Source organism: Zootoca vivipara, chromosome 12 (genome assembly GCF_963506605.1).
Source record: "Zootoca vivipara chromosome 12, rZooViv1.1, whole genome shotgun sequence".
Lineage (NCBI taxonomy): Eukaryota > Metazoa > Chordata > Lepidosauria > Squamata > Lacertidae > Zootoca > Zootoca vivipara.
Window position 1 is genome coordinate 38,993,181 of NC_083287.1, and position 6,541 is coordinate 38,999,721.

The following is a 6,541-nucleotide window of genomic DNA, read 5'->3' on the forward strand; positions in this document are numbered from 1 at the left end:
CCTCCCAGGCCATGAGGTACTCCAGACCCCCCTCCCCCCATCGTGAGTCCAGGATTTCAGTGGCTACATTCAGATTCTGCGGCTCCCTGTCCCTCTGAATGTCTGTCTGTGGTGTGGTGCTTTCCCTGAACCTGGTGCTTTCCCTGTAGGGGGATAGCAACGACCTGTGAAACACCGGGTGTATTCTCATGGAGTCTGGGAGTTCCAACCTGAACGGCACTGGATTGATTTGATGTGTGACTGTGAACGGCCCCAAGCATCTGGGTGCCAACTTCTTGAACCTCCCCATTGCTGGTAGCCCTTCCGAGGATAGCCACACCTTGTCCCACACCCTGATGACCTCTCCCGGTGGCCGGTGTCGGTCCGCTCCCTTCTTGTAGGCTTCCTTGGCCCTTTCCAAATGCTCCCTGAGTTGCTGGTGCACTGTCTCCATCTCCTCCGCCCAATCCTCTGCTGCGGGTCCCTCCTCCTCTTCCCATTCCCTCCCCGGGAATGCTCTGAGGTCTCGCCCGTAATTGGCCTTAAAGGGCGATACCCCTGTGGAGACATGCACTGCGTTGTTGTAGGCGAACTCTGCCAGTGGCAGACGATCTACCCAGTCCGTCTGCCTCTGGCTGACGTAACACCTCAAGTACTGCTGCAGTATAGCGTTGGCTCTCTCTGCCTGGCCATTGGTCTGGGGGTGTCGGGCCGTGGAGAGGCTGACCTCCACGTGCAACATGCTCATGAGCTTGCGCCAGAACCTGGAGGTAAACTGCCTCCCCCTATCTGATATCACCCTCAATGGTAAGCCGTGCAGTCTGAATATGTGGTCTACAAACAGCTTTGCCGTTTCCTCCGCTGAGACAGCCCTTGCGCACGGTACAAAGTGACACATCTTGGTTAGGAGGTCCACCACCACCAGCACTGCTGTCTTGCCCCTTGAAGAGGGCAAATTGGTGACGAAGTCTACAGACACCACCTCCCAGGGCCTATTTGCCGTGGGCAACGGCTCCAGCAGTCCTGCCGGCGCTGCCCTGTCCCCTTTTGCCCTCTGTCAGGTGTCGCAGCCTCTGACGTAGTCTCGAACGTCCTCCTGCACCCCTGGCCACCAGAAGTGTCTCATGATTAATTGTGTGGTTTTGTCCCTCCCAAAGTGTCCCGCTGTCAGATTGTCGTGCATCTGTCGGAGGACCTTACCTCTCAGAGATGTGGTGGGTAGGTACAGGGCCCCCTGGTAAAAGAGCAACCCCCCTTTTTCCATAAAGCCCATGTCTGTCCCCTTCCCCTCCCTCAGGGCTCGTAAGATGCGCTTGGCGAACTCGTCCTCTGCCGTCAGTACGGTCAGTTCTGCGTCACTCACCACCGCTCCCCCACAAGAAAGTTGCTAAAAACCAAATCAAAAGGGGCATTTTATTATTTTGCAACAAATGGTTAAAATGGAGAAGTAGGATAAAAATATAATACATAGGAAGTGATAAAATCCACACTACTGCTATATTGATTAAACAAGCAAGGATCTTTTTTAGGAAACGAAACAAAATTAGATGTGGCATATTACAAAGCTTGGATGATTTTGCATGTTACATATTCCCTTTTCTATGCCCCTATGAAGTAAATTTACCTAATTAGGAAATGAAACAGCACTTTACTTCTCATTTTACTTTCTTCTCATTTTATTGAAGTGAATCATAAAGCCACTGATTTTAAATGGTTTGTAATTTACAAACATAACACCCCAGAGATAAATGGAGATGTTTTAAAAAAGAAGTTATATCAAAAAGAGTCTTATTGGATTTATAGATTTGGTTCTCTAGCTCCTTCAGGCCTTAATCCTTCTGTTGATTACAGTTCCTTTTTGTAATTCAGTTTTATGAATGTATATCTTATGGTATGAATCCTCTGGTCATGCTATATTGTTCTGCCCCTTTAAATGGTTTTTAGCCTCCATGTATTTAACTCAGAGAAATTTACAGTTTGTATCAGCTTTTGCCGACCTTGAGGATTGTATGTAATGCTAGAGCTTTTTAGCCATTATTGTTCCCATTGGTGAGTATAAGGAATTGCTTTGTCTAAAATTTTTAGATTGTTATATGGAATAATAATAATAATAATAATAATAATAATAAATTTTTATTTATACCCCGCCCTCCCCAGTCAAAAACCGGGCTCAGGGCGGCTGACACCAACAGAACCACAATAAAACATAAAAACAATTAATTAAAAAACAGATTAAAATACAGTATTAAAATTTAAAGTGCAGCCTCATTTCAAGTAGGCCATAAGTGGCTGACACCAACAGAACCACAATAAAACATAAAAACAATTAATTAAAATACAGATTAAAATACAGTATTAAAATTTAAAGTGCAGCCTCATTTCAAGTAGGCCATAAATCCAAGCCATGAGGGAGAAAAACACAGGGGTCAGGCTGAGTCTAACCCAAAGGCCAGGCGGAACAGCTCTGTCTTGCAGGCCCTGCGGAAAGATGACAAATCCCGCAGGGCCCTGGTCTCCTGGGAAAGAGCGTTCCACCAGGTTGGGGCCCGTACTGAAAAGGCCCTGGCTCTAGTAGAGGCCAATCTAGCCAACTTATGACTCGGGATCTCCAGAATATTATTATTTGTGGACCTTAAGGTCCTCCGCGGGGCATACCAGGAGAGGCAGTCCTGTAGGTACGAGGGTCCCAAGTCGCATAGGGCTTTAAAGGTCAAAACCAGCACCTTAAACCTGATCCTGTACTCCACCGGGAGCCAGTGCAGCTGGTAAAGCACTGGATGAATGTGATCCCGCGGCCGGGACCCTGTAAGGAGCCTCGCCGCGGCATTCTGCACCCGCTGGAGTTTCTGGGTCAGCTTTAAGGGCAACCCTGCGTAGAGCGAGTTACAATAGTCAAGCCTGGAGGTGATCGTCGCATGGATCACTGTGGCCAGAATGTTGATTGATTGTATTTTATCATTGTTCCTTTGAGGAAACTGGAGTTTCACCAGTGAAACGGGAGGATTTTCAGCTAGCAACCCATCAGGATAGACGAGGATAGTCAAGGAATTTTGCTGGAAAAATAACACCAATGAATATCAACTTTATACTTATCTGGAACATTTATGATTCCCAAGTGAACTATTGCACTTTAGACTGACAGAGATTAGTAATGTTTGTACACCATTGAATGTATGCATCAGGCGATTACATTTGCATAGATATTTTCTTATTACTGTATTATTATTTACACTGTTGCTATATTTAATATTTTTCACTGTCGATTGTCATGGCTTTCTGTTTTTTGTTTTGCGTTTGGTTATATTTTCCGTGATTGTCAGTTTGCTATATATTGATGAAACAAGCAAGGATCTTTTCTTAGGAAACAAAACGAAATTACATGTGGCATATTACAAAGCTTGGATGATTTTGCATGTAACACATTCCCTTTTCTATGCCCCTATGAAGTAAGTTTACTTAATTAGGAAATGCAACAGCACTTTAGACCAGCCTTTCCAAACCTGGTGCCTTTCAGATGTTTAGGACTACAACTCCCATCAGCCCCAGCCAGCATGGTTATGATACGTGGGGCAGTGGGGCTTATGGGAGTTGTAGCCCATAACATCGGAACAGAACCAGGTTGGGAAAGATGGCTTTAAACTACAGCATTTTATCATACTAGAACAAGGATTTAGAACATCAAGGTGACATTTTTTCTTCTGATAAGGTTTAATTGCTTATTTCCCCCATCTAGAAATAAAGACAAGAATGGTACTTGGAAACAGAAGTAAGATTGTGTGATCCATACATCCCATACGTCCCTGCTTCCCCTAAAATACATCCATACGTCCCTGCTTCCCCTAAAATATTACAAAGAATCATGGCTACAGCACAATGATGAACAAATGTGAGTGATCCAGGAGCACCACCCAGAAACTTATTAAGAGTTGTATAAATCACCTAAGTAAATATATAAATCTGTATTTTAACTGGCGCTGCATTATCTTTCTCTCATGTGCTAAAGAAAGCAAGTAGGGACACAGCTGGAAAATGTACCCACGGAAATTTCCTTATTATGCATCAGACTCTGACCCAGCTTGACATACTAAAATCATATGCCTTTCATGCTATAAATTCATTTCTCATAATCTTTCCTAATACTGATGGCCTTCTGATTCACTCACAGTACCATGAATATCAAGTCTGTACAGTATCTGAATGGTTATGAGAGACAAAATGTTCTACAAGGGGCGCCTCCCTATTAGCATTACGGATGCAAGAACGATGTTCCCCCATGCGGACTCCAACCGCTCGAGTGGCAGAGCCAACGTACAATAAATTACAAGGGCAACGAATCAGATAAACAACGTTTTTAGTATGACAAGTACTAAGGAAATTTATGATGAGATGACCAAGTTCAGCTTCATTATCCGGCATTTCAGTACATTTTGTCTCTCATAACTATTCAGATACAGACTTGTTATTCACAAGTACTGTGGGTGAATCAGAAGGCCATCAGTATTAGGAAAGATTATGAGAAACAGTTACGGCAGCAAGAGTCCTGATTCATCTTAATGTTCAAAACCATACATCCAGGGGGACTCAATTCTGAATTGGATCTGAATTGCGTTATTTGAGGCCTTAGTTTTAGGCGCTTTTAGTTCTGTACCTTTAAATACTTTCCTCTTGTTATCAGCACCACCTGGAGTCGGCTTTATATGTTGTTTGAAGCTTGTAGTCTTACGAAACAGTGGACAATATCCGGAAACACTGTAAACAACGACAGTTTGTTGACCACTTCAGCAATGTTGGAACTTTATAAAACAAAGCGTTTCAGCTTGTTCTTCATTGGATGACTTTCTGCTATAGCGTTTCGATTTATGACCAGCAGAGACTTTCAGAGACCTAATAGATTTTTGCTTTATTGTTTATGTTTTGAAGAGAATCCCCTAAGAATTGTTTACATTGTTTATATGTGTTAAGCTTCATGTACTGTTTTGACATCATAAAGAGTTGATATTATACATTGCATGTCATGTGTTGCTCTGTTTTTGATTCGTGGCAATGTTTGCAACAAAGGGGGTTGGTTGTTTGATTGATAAAATAATTAAATAGCAACTATAATTCTCTGTGTGCTAGTTTTTTTAAAATAAAAACCAATTTTTAGGACTCTCTAAGATGATGTACCTTCAACACATATGGAAAAACCTGCAGGTCTCACTAAAGCTGCAAAGAAAAAAAAGGGGGTTTGGTGTTTTTTTTGCCAAAACCCAGAAGAAGAAAAATAAAAGCCAAAGCCTTAAAATGGTTCACCAGAAGCGGCTTCCCCTGCGACCTCCGCCGCGACTTCAAAACGGAGCATAAACGGAGCCTCCAGGTAGAAAGTCTCACTCTGTGCGGCTGGAGGCTCCATTTAGGCTCCGTTTAGAAGTTGCATATGTTGTACATATGCGTCATTATGTAGCGACACATGCATCATTATGTAGCAACACGCCCCCCCCCCCCCGGGCATGGCAATTTGCCGCCCCGGGTGACACAGCAGCTTCCTCCACCACTGGGCGCCTGAGTGGGAGGAGGCAGGCAGACTCCTTGGAGGCCCCGCGGGTGACTGGCCCCACCCCTCAGAGGCCCCTCAGAGCGTCCTGCTCTGGCTGGCCCCGCCCCCAGGTGTAGGGCACACAGCCGCCCCAGGTGCGGCTTGGTCCGCTGCTGGATGAGGAACCTTTATTTTTTGAAGAACAAAAGGGGCATTTTATTATTTTGCAACAAATGTTTAAAATGGAGAAGTAGGCTAAAAATATAAGACATAGGAAGTAAATGTGTGAGAATAAATTAGGGTTCCCAGGTTCCCAGGGACTGCCCCCAGATTTGCATATCTTTTCCCGGGAAACGTGGCAGCCGCAGCCTCAGCAGCCCAGAGCCAGTCTGGTAGCGCAGTTGACTCTGGCTGGCTTCAGGAGCTGCTCGCTGCTCACTGCCGTGTCACCCGCCATTTTTCTTCTCCGGAAGTCCCCATATGATGTGTCTTGTGTGCGGGCACAGGTCACGCGTGCTGCCCCAGTCACCTGATCAGCTTCCTCCGCCGCTGAGAGCAAGCATGAGGAGGGAAATAGAAATGGATAGCTGCTGACTGCTATGTGACTCCCACCACCAGGGGTGAAACTAGGCTTTATTTCACCCAGGTCAAAGACCCAGTTAGGTACACCCCATGCACTTTTATGTACACACACACAGGCTGGGAGCCTCAAATGTGCCCCCTCTGGAGACTTCGCCCGGGGCAAGCAACCTGAATAATCCCCCCCCTGTAGTTACAGCTCTGCCTACCTCCACTTTCCCCCAAGGGCTGCAGCCCTCAACCCACAAAAAGTTGATTACTTCTTATTTTAAAAACACAGAGGGACATGACTGGCAATTATACATTTAGCATTTAGGGGGCTGGTCAGGGTGGAGATGGCATATACTGACAACTGGCTCTCTTTCCTTAACATATATGAGTTGCAGCAACTGACCAGTAAAAACAATCTCTGCCTATTACAATATGGGACACTTATAATTATGATAGTGTTATGCACTGTGCTAAAAA